We start from the raw sequence: 17,723 nt of genomic DNA on the forward strand, positions 1-17,723 counted from the left end.
CTGTTGTTGCATAACTTAGGATGGCAGAGTGCCTAATTCGTGACCCCAGCATTTGATAAATCTTGTGTGGCCTAGACTGGGCTATCGTCCCTCGTGACGTCACCTTAAGTGGTGTGCCACACTCTCGAGGTTAAATGTAACCCCCGGTTCCGGATTTTCTGTGCAGCAGATGTGATGGCGAACGTTATGCGTTTCATGCTATTTCCAACGGGGTCAGGGTTTGTTAAAAGAAAGGCAGGCGGCTCAGAGAACCACAGCAACATGGCGCCCGTCCTGGCTACTAGTGTGTGCACAACAGCGGCAGATGGACTCACGACAAAGACATTGGAGGGAGAGCCCAGGACCGAGGAGGCGCCTTCTGGAGGGGGCTGGGGAGAGGCCTCCACCGGCCCAGCAGGCCCAGCGCCTGTCTCGTCTCTGTGGACTTCAGTGTGGAAACACCCGCAGAAACCAATGTCGGGGAGGAGTTTGTCACTGGTTAACTGGGCTCCGCAAAGTCCTTTTGAAAAGATAGCTCTTTGTGCCCCGGTACTTCACTAGCAAGCTTCTGATTTATGTGACAACTATTCAAATGCGAAAATCCAAAACATGGTGACGTCATCTTTGCATCACTGAGAGGGGTATCCAATCCATCAACGGATGGCGCCTGATGAAATCTTAAAGGATCCAAGTCACAACGTGCATACATTCTGGATATATATATTTATTTTTTTGCAGTTTTATATAGCGCGAACTCGACCCGAAGGTATCAACGCGCTTTACATGCGCACCAGGTGCATTACAGACGGATAGCTGCAATATGGAACCAAGGCAAGTAATTGTGTTATTTCCCCTGTGTTAACGGGTTGTGTGTTGAAACAATGTATGTTCTTTATAAAAGCAAGTAACTTGTATTTCAAACTCTGGATTTGAACAGAAGTTGGTTTGAGAGGAGCTTTAGAGACAGGCTGCTGCGCGAGCGCCCACACCTACATGCGGTTTATGTGGAAATGACAGGCCGGGCATTGTACAACCCGGTGGAGTCCCTCAGAAAATAGGGAACCAGATTTGGAATCCAAAAACCAAGACATTCCATAAACATAGAAGTAGGACCACACTCGTATTAGGCGAGCGGCACAGATTGGCCAAATAGACATCAGTGTCCAATTTAGAAAAAAAAAAACAAGGAGTTACTTAGAAGTAATTACCTCTAACATTTACACACAGTATAATCAGGGCGACTAGAATTGTGTGGCTGCGGCAGTTTTTGCATAATTATAGATATGCCGCATTTGCCACACAATCCATCATTTGCTGCTTAATCTGCAGATTTTAACCCCCAAAAACTGTTTTCCAGCTCAAATGGTTCAAAAGTTGCTAAAAACGCAGCAGCCCTTGTTGCAGCGGGTTGGAAGGCCTTTGCAAAGGTTGACTGATTACCTTTCTGTTGCTTATTGGTATATTTGGGTGTTAAACTAGTACTAAGGAGGTGTAAACGATGCCCAGACAGTGATAACAAGCATTGGCAAAGCCAACAGGACTTGCCTATGTATGATTCATTCGTTTTGCTAATGTTTTTTTAACAATGTTGCAAATGGCTGAAAGTAGTGTAGCTGTATGACACAGCCAGCGTTGTCCGCATTATAGCGCTTTTTCATATTTTCAGTAATGCTGCACTGAAGCTAGTGCTGCTGTATAATATGGCTAAAATCATTGACAAAGCCAATAGATCTCGCATAGGCAAGACCTATTGGCTTTGCCAAAGCTTGGTATGGAATTCCATATGGTAAGTTACAGGTATTTATGTAGTGCTTACAACAGCTGAAGTGCTAATGTATAGAATGGAGAATGCCTTTGCCAAGCTTAGTATGTCAAGATTCAAAAACTTTCAAAATGTGCTTTTATTACAGTGAGTTTTAGGCTATGTGTTACTTTGGAAAAGACACACAATTGATGGACGGAATGCAGAACAAATCAAACATTCACCCCCAGTCAAGAGATGTGGGTTAAATCCATTATTCTTTTGCTCACCATGCCACCCCAGTTTAGACCTGGCCATATGCAAATCAGTCTTGACCCTGTGCCTCATGGGAACAGTCCAGCCCGATCTGCCAGGGCAGGTCCTCTCTGGACCGGAAACAAGCATCCTAGGACCGGTTTCGGGGTTTCACCCCTCTTCAGCCAGGATAGCTTGATTCCATGAGGCACTGGGTCAAGACTGATTTGCATATGGCTGGGTCCAAACTGGAATGGCATGGTGAGCAAAAAAACGATGGATTTAGGCCCAGATCTCTGTATTGGGGTGAATATATGACATTGTTCTGCATTCTGTCCATCACCTGTTGTTTTTGCGTTTGTCACCCCGAGTGGGAAGGGTATGCCCAGACGTGGGTCCCATGCTCTCCATTAACTGGAAACAAGCTATCCTGGCTGAAGAGGGGTGAAACCCCGAAACCGGTCCTAGGATGCTTGTTTCCAGTCCAGGGAGGACCTGGCTTGGCAGTTCGGGCTGAACTGTTCCCATGAGGCACAGGATCAAGACTGATTTGCATATGGCTGGGTTCAAACATGAATGGCATGGTGAGCAAAAAAACGATGGATTTAGACCCAGATCTCTGTACTGGGGTGAATATATGACATTGTTCTGCATTCTGCCCATCAACTGTTGTTGTTGCATGTGTTACTTTGGGTGCAGTGGTTACAAAAGAATTAAAAAAAAAACACTCCTGCTTGTTTAGTAGTAAAACATAGAAGTGATTTGTGTTTAGTGGGTTTCCTAGACCTTTTGGCCCTGGTGTCACTGCACCCGCTGCACCATTCAAATCATTACCCGTGTGCCTGCAAGGTAACTGCATTTATGAGGGCCTGTTTAGTAGTAAAATATAGCAGTGATTTGTGTTCAGTGGGTTTCCTAGACCTTTTGGCCTCGGTGCCACTGCACCCGCTGCACAATTCAAATCATGACACTAGGGCCTGCAAGGGCAAATGAGGAAATCGTTAATATCCACCAATGTATGTGTTCTGAAAAGGCACAGTTCACTTAGGATATCTCTGCGTATCCCTTCCGCTGTCATGGCTCCAACTGCTTTCCTTTAAAACCTACAAACCTCTTCAGATCAGCATATATTATTTTTAAGGTCCTAAAATAAACACACCTCAATGTCTGCAATACAAACTCAGAATATCACGCGGCTTCCAAAATCTCCTCTGCTCCAACCCACTTTCCCTTGTACCAACAGACGCGCAAAATAACCACGTCACCTTTTTTTACTTTTGACTTTTCACTAATAGGGAAAATGCATATCTCCAGGGTATCTACTCTTGATTCATCATTCCTGACTTTGACTTCAGAAACAGACTCAGCATTTTTAAAAACAGTATTTATGGGTCGGTTCAGTTCAAGTGATCTAGTGTTCTATAACCAGGATCCATGGAACTGTGTGACCCATGGTTGTAGTTTTCAGCATAATTATGGGGTTATTGCACATGCCACATGAGCCACCATCTGATGTATAATTTGCAGATATGAAAGTAAAAAAAATTTGTAGCTCAAATGGGTCAAGGTGCAAGTGAAGAGCTCCACACGTGGCATTGTGCGGCAGCAGAATCTTTACAAATGGTAACTGGTCCCCTTTCATAGTTGATCGTTAAACCGGCACTAATGTGGTTAATCTTTTGCCCAGATAGCCTTAATGTGTGTTGTAATGTCAAGTAGCTTAATAATACTCCCTCACATTGTGCCGTTATGCCACATGCTTTGCCTTCTTGCCGTATAATTCATTTCACACTGCCATATAATTTGTTCTTATTTTGCCTCATATTTATATCATTTGTTACTTTTGCATTTGTCGCCATAAGTGGGAAGGGTATGCCCAGACGTGGGTCCTGGGCTCACTGTGCCACTGGATTCAAGCTATCCTGGCTGATGAGGGGTGATGCCCCGGAACCGGTCCTAGGATGCTTGTTTCCGGTCCAGGGAGGACCTGGCTTGGCAGTTCGGGCTGGACTGTTCCCATGAGGCACAGGGTCAAGACTGATTTGCATATTGCTGGGTCTGAACTGGGGTGGCGTGGTGAGCAAAAGAACGATGGATTAAACCCAGATCTTTGTGACTGGGGGTGAATGTTTGCATTGTTCAGCGTTCCGTCCATCATTTGTTCCTTTTTCATATTTACAGTTGTCATGACTTGAACAAGATTCTGTCCTCTGTTAAATGTGCTTCTGGGCTTCTGTCTTATAATTCCTAAGAGGCCTACCTCTGTACTAGGACCCACCCTCTCCTACACCTGTCTCCCTTTATTGTCTAACTTTTGTATCCAACCACTTATGAACTATCTCTGCATAATGCAGTCTACACCTCTTTGATTTCTAACATTCATTTTTGATTATAATAAACTTTAACCTATGATTCTTTTGATATTTTTAATGCAACATCTGATCAAATCAGTGAGAAGGATACATTTCTCCTTCTGCACATTGCATAATGGTTTCACCAGGTTATAATGCTCTCTAGCTATTGCAACTAAATTTGCACTATGGAAAAAAGAATAAGTAAATACATAAATAGAGTTATTGGAGCAAGGCATGCAGACTTTGTGCTGCTTTTACATAGCAGAACGACATTTCGCTGCTGCACTGCAGCATCTAATTAAACAGCTCTGCAGTTGGAGGTGATGAAATGACCGTGGGCACGGCGTGGAAGGTAGGGAGTTGGACTCCCGTTAAAAAAAGTCTCTCATTGCGGGGCAAACACTGGTGTTGAGAGTATACCAGTGTTTGCCCCGAGGTAACAGGCGTTGAGAGTGTGCCGGTGTTTGCCCCGGGGTAACAGGCGTTGAGAGTGTGCCGGTGTTTGCCCCGGGGTAACAGGCGTTGAGAGTGTGCCGGTGTTTGCCCCGGGGTAACAGGCGTTGAGAGTGTGCCGGTGTTTGCCCCGGGGTAACAGGCGTTGAGAGTGTGCCGGTGTTTGCCCCGGGGTAACAGGCGTTGAGAGTGTGCCGGTGTTTGCCCCGGGGTAACCGGCATTGAGACTGTGTCAGTGTTTGCCCTAGGGTAACAGACATTGAGAGTGTGTCGGTGTTTGCCCCTGGGTGAAATGTCCACCAATCCTGACGCAGATTCTGCTTGCACATTCTGATGAGCTGAACGCACCAAATTTACTGGACTATAAACATTTTTAGGTCTGGTTTAGAGACCGCTTTAACGTTTTCGGCACCCACTTGCAATAATTCATAAATAAATAATCTTAATTCGCGAGTCAGTTCCAAAGTCATTCACGTTTTGCTTCCTCCCTCAGCAGAGTACAGTATTGCGCAGTTGGCTCTCTCGCCCTGTGACTGACAGCATTTTGCCTGATTACATGTGTAGGAAGCTGGCTCTGTAAATACTATACCAAAGTAAGGTATAGTGTGCACAGAGTACAGTGGAACCCCAAAGGTAGGCAGAGGTAAAAGTAGATGGCACCTTACTCTCCATTTGTGGTAGTGTGGGCGAGCAGTAAGGCTTTATCAGAGGGTAGTGTTAAGCATTTATTGTACACACTCAGGCAGCAAATGATGTCACTCACGCAAAGACTGAACTCAGACCAATTTGTTTGTATAAAAATATTATTTAGTTATATTTATTTCCTAGAACCAAGCAAGCCTTGCACGGGTAAGTGTAAATGGTACTTTTCAAGGCAAGTTGAACAACACAAGCAAGCTGAATGAACATGACCTTGTTACAGGTTTGTAAGATCTTTGAATACAGTTGAAATTACTGTTAGATTATTTTTGAGTACTTTACTGGTTACTTTATAGATCACTTTTCCTACTCAGTGTGATGTGCCTAGATATCACACTGGGACATTTCCTAGAAAAAAGGTAAGTAAAGCAGGTTTTGGATATTTATACGTCCTTAGAGTTCTATACAAATCCAACTCCACACTTAGAACAATTTTCAGAGGAAAGCAGTCAATGCAGTCCTACGGGAGGAAATTGACTTATCGTTTTACAGGTAAGTACTTAGTTGTGGGAGTTGGGTTTCTGAGGTTAGAACCAGGGTTCCCCCAGGGTCGAGGATGCACTCTCAAAGCACCCTCAGCGGCACTAGGGTGGTCGGGTGCAGAGTGCTGAGGCCCAATGTTATACAATGGGGTGATAGGGGGCCTCTGGTTGGTGGCTGTTCACGAGCAGGCCACAAGGTTGTGGGAGCAAAACTCTTGGTGTTAGGCTCAGGGCAAAGGGGGATCCGAGTTAGCACACAAGGTGCACCCGCAGAGGCACAGGGGCAGCTGGGTGCAGGGTGTTGTTTTGGCATCGGGTACCCTGTTGATTTCAATAGGGATTCTCCGGTTGCAACAAACACTGCAGGCTTGGGGACAAAGATCTTCTGGAGGTGACCACCAGTTGGAGAGGGAAGTTGGGATGCCTGGGGATGCTGGAACACTGTTGGTTGGGTCATCCAAGGTCGTGGGACTTCGGGTGCAGGGGTGTCTTTAGGTGTCTGGTGTTTCTTACCGGCTCCGGTCGGGGTCAGGGGGATCCTCCAGAAAGGGGCTGCAGGTGTCGATTAGAGATTCGAGGCAGGTCAAAGATCATCAGATCTCAGGTCAGGATCGCCAGGGAGACCTCCTCATGGTGTTGGGCCACTCGAACCCGTGCCATGGGCGTGGGGTGCAGAGGGGTGCAGACTCGTGGATTTGACTGGAGCCTGTAGGTGAGCAAATCCGGTGCTCACAGGAGACAAAGTCTTGGTTTGGGAAGACATGGCAGGTCCTCCGGGTTCTTGGGGGGGAGGGGTGCAGCTGCTTGGTGCAGGACACACTGGGAGTTCGCTGGAGCAGGTTCGAGGTGGGGACAGGCCGGTAGGACTGGGGCCAAGTCAGTGGGCATCCTCCTCTTATTAGATCTTCACAGCTTCTAAGTCCTTGTTCTTGTCTGAGGAGGCAAGGTTTAGGGTTGCCCTTAAATACTAAATTTAGGGGCGTTACAGGTAGGTACAGGTTGGGAACAATGGGTCCCTTCCTTGGGGTGATTATACCCCCTATTATGCCACCCTGCCACCCTACAGTGGGAGGGGGGCATATGCCTCTCTCTGATTGGGTGGGTCGCCCCATCTGCAAGATGGCAGGGACTGAGAGTTGTGCTTAAGCTCGCCTCCCCCACCTCAGGGGTGGGGTTGGCAAAGGTGGGCACACCTCCCTTTCTCACTTGGTTTTCCTGCCAAATCTCCCCCAAAAGTGGGGGTCAGAACCGGTGGGGGCCAGTTGCTGGAAGCAGCAAATGGCTGAGGTAGCTCACAAAGGCAGCAAGCCTTTGAAACTTCCCCTTCGTGGACGCTGCCCATCCTGGGGGAGGAGGCTTGGCACCTCGTCCCAGGATGTGCATTGTTTCAGACCCCCGAGAGCAGCAGGCTCTCGACCTAGGGGTCCAGAAACATGTCTGGTGGTGGCAGCTGGTGAGCAGCCACTCCGCCTTAACACTAGTGTTAGGTCGTTTTTCAGAGGACATCTCTAAGATGCCCTCTGTGTGCATTTTTCATTAAGTCCTACACTGGCATCAGTGTGGGTATAATGTGCTGAGAAGCTTGATACCAAACTTCCCAGTTTTCAGTAAAGCCATTATGGTGCTGTGGAGTTCGTAATGACAATCTCCCAGCACCATATACTCTTAATGGCAGCACTGCACTTACAATGTCTAAGTATTGGCTTAGACACTGTAGGGGTGCAGGGCTCATGCACCTGTACCCTCACCACTGGTATAGTGCACCTAGCTAGAGGGGTGGCTTGCCTATGCCAGGGCAGTGGGTTGTAGGCATGGCACACAGCGATGCGTGCCATGTCGACTCTTCACTTTGTTCTGCACCAAAACACACAGCCTGCAAAGGCAGTGTGTGTGTGTAAAGGTACAGGGCCTCTAAGGGTAGCACAATAAGTGTGGCAGGCCTTAGAGGTCTTCCCTGGTCACAGTGCCCTGGGTACCTCTGGTACCTTTTACAAGGAACTTACTGTGGCCAGAGAGTAGGGAATTTGGTTTTGCAACAGTACAATTTGGGGAAAGAACATAGGTCCTGGGTACCTGGTTGGCAGGAACCCAGGGCACAGTCAGTCAAAGTACATCAACAGTTTGGCAAAAAGTGGGGGCAATCATGCAAAAAGAGGGCACTTTCTTACAAAATGGGCACATGTGCTTGAACTGAATTTCACTTTAGAGCAAAACCAAAATGCCAATGCTTTTTCTTTTTCTGTTTGTTATCCTGTTTATTTTTCAGTCCTCTTTATGTAAATAGACGTCTTCAGGTTACAGGTATTCAAAACCTATAATACAATTTATTTTCACATGGAAAATGAAAAGTGTTTCTAGACATGTTTTAAGTGCACCTGCTTGCTAGCTAGCACACACACTGTTGTATTAAAATTAATTGTAACGGTGACTTGTTTTCTAAAATAAAATTTTATTTCAGTCATCTTCCTTTAAGGATCAGGCAGATCAAAGCAGTGTTGTGAATGACAAAATATGTGGAAAGATTGGGGTATATAGGCAAGAATCTTAAATGCATACCCCCTTCCTTTGTCCCCCACAGTGCGCGTCACCGGACGTGCCTAAAAGCACACACCCGGCACTATACCCCTGTGAATGTATCAGTTTTGAACACTCAGCCACTGCCAACTGATAGACGAGAGCCCTATCACGGTGCACTTAACTGTACAGAACAAAGCTGAGGGTAATATCTCTTCAGCCGCTAGCTGCTGCACTACATTGTGCTGGTCTCTGTTTGGTACCCACACGTCCACAGTTATGTAACCTTTTAAGCCTCTGTTCATTGATAAACTCAAGCATGAACACAGCCCAAGGGCATTGGAGTACTTTACATGAGCACCAGATTACATTCCACAAGGTGGGATTCATTTTACTATAAACACATTATATTAAGTGATCTGCTTGGAATTGAAGGATGTTGGGTCAGTGCTGGACTGAACCAGACCAAAAGTCAGCAGCTCTGGCCACTAGGCCACATCCATATTTCTCAATTTGTGTGTGAAAGTCATACACAAGTGATATAGTTGTGTCTGATCGCGTATAGTGAGCACATTCTCTCTTGAAATGGCTTTGTGAAGTATAAAAACAGCAGCAACAAATACCGGAAGGTTCACCCGGAGTCTTGCTTGGGAGTACCTGCAGGAGTTGGTTTAAAACTGGATTTAGGGACATTGATCAGCACCTATGCACTGCTGCACGAACAGGTCTAATCCTTTTAAATATTTCGTACATATAGACCAGGATTTTTGCAACCCACAAAAAAAAAATTGTCTCACGAACCACAGTTTGGGAAGCGCTGAGCTAGAGTGAACCTCGCGTGTAGATGCAAGTTCCAGGTCCATGTTAAGATGCTGAGTTTCGATGATGTGCCTAAAATGGCTGTTGTACACTAAACTAAACGATTAATGGAAATGGTATAGGTCTGGTCTAGGGTGCCAGCCTTTTGGTTTCGTCAAAGCTTGTTTTGTTATGGTTTTTGTAAAACTTTGCTTGTGAGGCGCTGCCTTGTCCACACAAATATAATTATAAATAAACATTGTCTTAAAGTAAAAAATGTTTTGGGTCTCAAAAAGCACCGACTGACATAATAGTTAGTCCCTGTCCCTGAAAGGAAATACTATGAAAGGGCAGAATGCTGTCACTCACAGTGATGTTAGCCAATGGCTGAAGTGGGCGGACCCACTGCCTCGTGCTGTAGTGGGCAGAAAAAAAACTGTTCATGACACAACAACAGACCAATGGATGAGGAGAGCTGGCTGAAAGTCCCTACAAGGAACTGCATGATGTATATCAACATACCTTGGCTAAGGTCAGGTCTAAAAAGCACGGTGTGTGCAAGCCTTGAAGGAAAACAAGGAGCTCGTTTTACGTAATTTGAAATAAAAATAAGGATAAAATGTGAATTGCTGGCACGGTGACCACCTCATTCCATGTCATCACAGACAGTGGTTGAGTCCTGAACCTTTCTTTTACAAGTTATGGCTATCTGGTGTGTTAGACTGATTGTGGGAGAGGTGTGGCACAGCGGCCAGCTGACTCCAGAGCGCGGGGCTCGCAGTTCGATCCCCGGCTCCAGCGGCAGCTCAGCTCAGCATCATGTGACTCTGGACAATAGCTCACTTATCTTCCCGACGGACCCCAGCACCTGGATACCCTTGGGGTTTATAAGACACGCCTTACAAATATGGAGTTTCGATTTTTTTCGATTACTGATAGAAGCAAGACTGCAGCGCCCAGAATGCATTCCACTGACACACAAAAGCCCGGGCCTGGATATGTCCTTCATGAAATTCAGTGTGGTGGGGGCCCTAATTTCTGGCTCGAGGGGAGGATATATCTTGCTCCTATGGAAAACCTGATTTTTAGGTCTCGCCTGCGAACGCAGCGCGAAGCGCTGCTCGCAAGCGAGATCTATTGTTGCTGACTTGCCTCGGAAGTGGGACAGGAGATGTGCACGCGCAGGCTTTTGGAGGATTTGAGTTGGTGTACGCGCCTACAGCCACGCGGCGTGCACATCTCCTGTCCCGCTTCCCTCGCAAGCCAGCATTTAGTTTCACTTTCGACATATGGAGAACTCACCCGGTCTGCGGGGGGAATCCTTCTGAACGGCGGCTTCCGGAGCACTCCAGCTCCACTACTGCCAGCACGACGCGGGGCTCTCTCCTTATGCATGGGAGCCCCGCACTGCTATCTGCCGCTCTTCACCCGGGCCCCCTCCTGGGACCCGGGACTTCAGCTCCCACACCGGCTGCACGCGAAAGTGACAGGTACTGCGCATGCGCGGGCAGCCCTCCCAGGTCTCCTCCCCAGCCCGGAGCTGCTTTCTGTTTTGCTTGTTATTGATTTGTTAGTGGCCTTCAGAGCAGCACACCCGAAGTTGCGCGCCGGCCTCCCTGGAAAGGATCAGAGCCGAGCGAGCCGGAGAGAGAGTCCGGTTCAATTAGCAGCCTGCGGTTCGCCAGGATTTGAAGATTGGTAATTAGAGTCTTAATTGATGCGTGGATATGCGCGAGTGGCCGATAAGGTTCTTAATTCGAACAATCATGTTTTGACGATGTACATATTGCCTCAAAAAATTTAACCAGGATAGGACAGTTTTTTTTCTTCGGTTGCCAGCATACATTAACTACGGATATCCTTCAAACTGTACACCTAAAAGCTTACTTCAGCAGTGTGATGGGGGAAGTTAAATGCCAATCGGGCCTAGCCATCACCACACTCATAGCGACCTAGAAAGTTCTACATGTACTAACTTTATTCCGAGCACGCTGAAGGCTGTAGCTATGTGGCTAAAGCGATCGACCTCGTAGCGGGGTGAGCGGGTTCGAGTCTCGGCAGGGACGCTCAACATCCTGGGTTTCTGGGCATATCACTTAATCTCCTCATGCCCGCAAAAAAGTATGTGTCCCTCCGTAACGAAACTGGTGCTCATGTAAAGTGCTCTGATATCCTCTGGTCGAGGTCGCGCTATATAAAACTATTTAAAAAACAGAACCAAGGTCCCGTGTGTACAGGAGCAGTTTTACATCAACCATGGGTCTATCGGCAATCTTAATAAATAAGCTCAATCTATGTTTCTAGATAAACTGGGATTAACGCAAGCTCCTGTGGCACAGTGAGACCCACAAACCCTTGAGGGGCCCCCATTCAGCTGAAGATTGGTGAATATGTGCCCCTCATCACATTCTGCAGGCCCTTCCACCATTTTGCGTCACGCCACGGTTGGTCAGATGAGTTTGGGGTATTATTCGCGGGCCTCGGAAGAGGTTACAGAGTGTCTTCGCTTGCAGTGTGGTTGAAAACATTGCATGTTTTCAAAATGCATGCACAAACAAGACATAGCTAACTAACCATGTCGGAAAATGGCTGATTTGCTTCAGAGCTCTAAGCTGCCCTTACACCAACTCTCACGACAAAATGGAGTAGCAAGAACATATTTGAGTGGGCTTGTTGGTGGCTGCGGAGGCTGTAGCCTCTCTAGTGCAATCACAGGAGAACTGGAATGACCCAACCAGCTGTGTGATCCTGTCAAGTATGAAAATGTAAATGTAATGCCAAACTGAGAGAGTGGAAATCTGAGGTGCATTGATGGAGTGGAGAATGAGCTGCACAGTTCAATGTGAGTGGCAGCCCAGTTAAGTCTTGAACATTGGAAGTCATGCTCTAAATTGGAGCAGCAAGTTGGAGAAGAGGGAGAGAGGGAGACTCAAAGTTCCCCCAGGGGCGACTCCTCCGTAATGGTGGAGGAGCGTTGCCTCACTTGTCAGATTGAGTGACAGAAAAATAAAATGATAATAAAACATCATTTTTTGTTTCTGTGACTGGTTTGGGCATGTGTGTAGTATTGGGCGGGGCCGGGAGGAGTGGTGGGCACTTAGAAGTGTGCATATAAGTTTGGCTGCAGTGTTAGGCTGACCAAACAGACATGCGCATTTCTATTTCTCTAACAGCCGGGTTGGAGAAAAGCCGCAGGCACCCAGGGACTGTCTGAGCGGCAGACCAGGGTACTCAGACCAATCTTGACGCAGCTCTAACAGCATGAAAGCAGCGTCTGGATTTAGTACGAAGTCTGCTTCCCCAGAGACTGCTGGGAGAGCACAGAGGCAGATTTTGGAGGCAGCGGCAACAAAAGGAAAGTTGATTTAAAAAAAAAAAAACATTATTTTCCCCATTCCTCCTCCCCCTTGCACCCTCTCGTCCGTCCATCCCCTGCTCCCCCACTTTTCTTTTATGGCGGCCGCCACTGAGTGCCCCACTGATGCTGAACGTCATTTTGCCCTGAAGTTCTCAGGGTGTACAGGGGACTGATGGTCAGTCTAAGGGTAGTCTTCCAACAATTAACATGGGGGTCTGATGTATTAAGAGACGGATCACAAAAGGGGGTCACAAATGAGACATTAACTTTTTGTGACCAGTCTCTGATTACTGTAATACTGAATATCGAGGATATGAAGATCGTGGTGCAAGACTATTATATACAAAATATCGAAGACCAAAATATTGAAAGGTAAATGCATGTAGAGGAAGAATAGATTCGCTTTTCCCAACTCCACATCCACGTACCATGAAGATAAATATATCGTCAAGGTGCATATATGTGGAGTTTGAAATAGAAAATCCATACTTACATTACGATATTTTGGTCTTGATATTCTTGTACCTTGCTGTTCCATCTTTGATATTCAGGGCACATACGGTCTCTGATTTTACAATATGTCCTGTGTATTAATAAGACTCTTCACAAAATATCCACTTGCAGGGAGTTGCAGGATAGTTTTGTTGGTCTGGCACTGGGGCTTGAATGAGGATGTGAACAACAAACTCATAATCCTGAAGTGACAATTAAGATCTTCTGCAACCTTGTCATGTTATGACATCGCGTCGATGAAAGTGTATTGTGTTCCAGCATGCCCTGGGTGCTAGGCTGTCTGGTGAAAGAGGACACTGGTGGGGCTAGAGGGCATACTGTCTTTCTCTGCAGTTCTAAGTTGCATAAGTTTCCTTTAAACTTCTTCTTCCTGTAGCTTCCTCAGGTTTGTTTTATATAGATTTAGTTTCAATAGTTTCTTCTCTCTCTCAGTTGACACACACAGGTTCCTCTTTAAAATCGTCGCCAATAAATGTTGTAATACAAGGATGTCGAGTAGTCCAGGGTAGATTAAGTCGATGTTTATTTAAGTAGATAACCGGAAGAGCCCCACCAGGAGCAGCCTTCCTGCTGCTCAGCCCATTCTCCAACTGACTCTCACTCACCCAACATTCCACTGCATCACCACACACCAACATTCCACAACCCCAGTCACACTGGCTGAGCAGCAGTATAACAAATATCTAGACAAATTCAGGATCTTTCTGTAAGAATGGTCACTCTCATGAGCTCAGGGTAATGCAGAGGCCAGATTGGGGCCAAATTAGGCTACTGGGCTTTCCACTCAAATAGCAGAGACTTCCAACAATGCACAGTCAGCAAGTATCATAACAAGCATTTACAATGCAATAGGTCTCGCATTTACGCGAGTTTGAGCTATTCACATTGCAAATAACAATGCCTTTTATTTGTGTTTTTCGTTTTTCAAACATAAATGAAAGGCATCGTCATTTACAATGCCAATAGCTTAAACTTGCGTAAATGCGAGACCTATTGCATTGCAAATGCTTGTTTTAGACTGTTACGTCCCGGAGACAAACCTGAGAACCCCTGGAATGTTTTTTTAGAGCTTGAGTCTTAAATGTACACACCACTTTCTGATATGTTATCAGTTATTTCATGTCCTGCTTTCCTTTTCCTCTGCAATAAACTGAATATTATAACGATGTAGTAATAGTCTGCACGTGTTGATGAATGTGATTCTGTAAGGTTTATTTTAAAATGTCGATTGAGGTATTTGAATGAACATACTTCCCCTTAAGAAAACATATATAATGCTTACATCTGATGCATAATTTTTACCGCATGTTATTACATAGATTAGCTATAAAGCCCATACATTCACCTAATTTAAGTTATTAAACAGAATGCCAAGCGGGCACACAGCACACATGTAATTTATTAGCTAAGGGTTTCCCTCTGGGGCACACCGGTTTCACAGCAAGTACTGGGTTGACTCGGATCTTGTGTGTGACCCAAATCACATGCTAGGCTAAAACCACAGCCCCAAATGTGACCCACATCCCACACATCAGTGGCTGATCCATTAATGTGCTATATCTGCAGCCCCCACCACAATCAGACCAGCAACAGGCCTGTGCCAGAAGCCGCCGACAAGCCCAAGCGAGGCCGCAGCTCTGGCAGGAGAGCAGAGACAGAGCAGTGTATGCAGATGAGAAACCGGCCCACAGTGCAATGCGCCCCCCAGCAGACGAGTGTATTTCCACTTCCAGCCATAGCATTAGAATAGGGAGGTTAACAGCACGACAGAAGCCTGGGCCTCATGAACCTGTGGACCTGCTATGTCAATTTTATCTGCACTCGAATGGGCGGAGGGAACACTGACTGTGGAGTGTTAGCACATCTTTACATTGATAATAGTTTCTGCAGTGTTAACACCCTTGTCCTACGCGTAAGTGCAGTACAGGCAAGACTCGGACAGAAAAAAGGCCAAGGCACCAAAATTAAAGTGGTCGCCATTTGTGATTTAGATATCCAAAAACTGGCCTTTATTTGCAATAGCCAAAAACTGGCCTTTATTTGGAAATGTGTTCAATGTTGCACACGGGGAGATTTACTAAGATTTTGCGCGGAGTTTGCGTCACAAATGTGAAGCAAATTAGAGCAAAATCTGTTCCCAATTTACTTACTGTGCTAAACAAGAAATAACGGAAAAGTAATGTGAAGCTGCTTTGCATTACTTTGCGCCAAGGGGGCGTACCAAGGATAGACCATGGAAGTTCCCATGCAACCACCCAAGATTTCTCGCGCTAAACCAAATTTACTAAATAAAGTAGATTGGGTTTAGCGTGAGAAAACTGCACCCTTTTCAAGTAGGCGCACGGAAGGAGAAATGCTTCCAGTACAAAACCTATGCTAGACTCATGGAGACACCCTTGCACCATGGCGCAAAGGTGTCTCCGTGGAGCACTGCAGCTGATTCCAGTGCCGGCGCTAGTGAGCGGGGAGGAGAGTGCTTTATTTTAGTAAATGGGGCGCACTACTCCTCTCTCCTTTTCACGTAGAGCAGCACAGCATTTGAGGCTGCTGCAGTGCGCTGCGTGAAAAAATTGAAAATCTGCCCCACACTGTCCAGGTATTTTGCAAGGTTAGACGAGGCAGCATGCATTTGTGTTTCCTGTAGGCAATGTTTGTGGTAACATGAGGGAAATCAACACTAAAAACAGGCCCACCATACAATATAACATGCCCAAAAACAGCAAAAAAAAAAAAATAGACCCACCTGTCAGACCAGCCCATCGGGGTCCGACTGATTGCCCAATAGGCCAGTCCCAACCTTGTGCAGAAATATTCCCTAAGTCAAAGTGTTTCAGAAAGTGCAAGTACACTGAAGTAGAGATGGACCCTACAATACATCAGAGGTTGGACACGTGATCTGGGGGTCCAAGCCCATTACTGTAGTCATAGTTTCTGGGCCACAGTAGAGTGATGGTACCCGGGCTAGAGCCGTGAATTGAACATGAATCTCCAAGGGGTTCCTCGTGATCTAAAGGTGCCTGCACCGGAGGACCGGAGGGAATACAAACCACCAAGAAGTGCTAATATTTCAGTACATCACTGGGGCCAGCCCTCTGCAGGGGATTGAACAGCAGGATTCAAGTAGTTTATGCCCAGCAATAGTTTGACGACTCAGCATGTTTTGGGCAGAATGTTCAACAGGGGTCAACTGCACTTCTAGGGTTCAACAACTTCATCATGCCACTGCATGTTAGCGAACCAGGCGCCGTCAGAGTCTCGAAGAAAGAGGCAAATGATTGGGGTTGAACCCAAGCAGGGAAGGCCCAAAGAGCACCCTGAGATCTGAATAAAGGGCTCTGGTAATAGTGTCTGAATCGCAGCCGTCATGGGTTTACAGGGCCCAAGATGCCAACAGCCAGCAAAGACCTATACAACTAAAGGTGACCAAGTTCCTAAAATACAAGTATGCATCTCTTCCAATGTGAGGGTTTTCTTTTAATGAATCCATGCACTGTGAGAGTTGTAGTCTTGGATCGACTCAATTGAGTTTATTAGACTATTACACCTGATAATAGTGCTTTGAGACATTAAACTGGGACCTGGAACCATGGGATCTTGATGACTTTATCTTTCTTGCATCAGGTCAAAGTCTCATGATGGAAAGCAAGTCTTGGTCCCCAAGCATGAGTGGTTGTGCCCAGCATGGCAGACACCAGCACAAATTAAGCATTGGGAAATTATGTAACCCCTCTGGAGTTTGTGCAACATACGTTAGTGATAGGAGCAGTACTGAAGTGTACCCTTGATCTGCAGTCTTCTTTGGTTTGCCGTCTTCCTGGGTACAGTGCTCTTTGGTTGTGAGTTCAAGAAGGCCCGGGTGCCAGGAGAGTCTTCAGATCTCTGTTGAACCAGCAGTGGTCCTATTGTAGCCTCAGGTCAGGGCACAATTTTGTACGAGCATCTTTGGTGCCCATGTAGGTGCATGGTGCTCAAGTCCTCCTGTTTTATCTGTTTCTCTTTATATAGGCCTTCCTACAGGGTGAATGAGCCTATAGGATGAATTGATTAGTTATTTCAAGCCTTAGACTGGTAAGCCCTGTGGGTGACACAGATCATCTTGAAGGTCAGACATGTTCTGCGGGCAGCTAGTATACGGTGCGACAAGTGGGTGATGAGCTATGGTTGTTTCAGACCCAGGACCAGTCATGCTACCTAGGTGCCCCCTCTTTATGAAGGCACTGACGCAAAGGATGATGGAAATTGTTGGTTCAAAGGTCAATGATCCATTCCATACTTTGGATGCTGTCATTGCATGGTTCCTCAGTGATGGTGGCCCAGCAATGACACGATTTTCGCTTGAAAAATTGTCTATCACTTTTCCTGATCCCTTCGGCTCAACCAGGTTCTGCAATATCTACAGAGTTGTTTGCAGTAGCAGGTGGCTTCTTTTTGACTTTTTAACTGTGGTTGAACTTCACCGCAGTGATGTGATGAGTTAATGAAATTTGTCGGTGTTGGCGCAAGAATTTTCTTCTGGACTCGGTTGGTTTGCTAGGCATGGGTGGGTAGGAGCTGGCAAGGTTTACCTTTTCTTTACT

General features: G+C 46.3%; 1 long non-coding RNA gene across 2 annotated transcripts in view; it reads left to right on the plus strand.

Annotated features, from left to right (window-relative positions):
• Positions 1–419: 419 nt before the first annotated feature.
• The window catches only part of LOC146772730 (uncharacterized), a 463,041-nt gene continuing 445,737 nt past the window's right edge, over positions 420–17,723 (plus strand). For both annotated transcript variants that reach the window (XR_014972210.1, XR_014972209.1), the window contains exon 1: positions 420–810. This is a non-coding gene — a long non-coding RNA (uncharacterized LOC146772730). The remainder of the gene's footprint in view (positions 811–17,723) is intronic.

This window comes from Triturus cristatus, chromosome 12 (genome assembly GCF_964204655.1).
Source record: "Triturus cristatus chromosome 12, aTriCri1.1, whole genome shotgun sequence".
In the NCBI taxonomy this organism is placed as follows: Eukaryota; Metazoa; Chordata; class Amphibia; order Caudata; family Salamandridae; genus Triturus; species Triturus cristatus.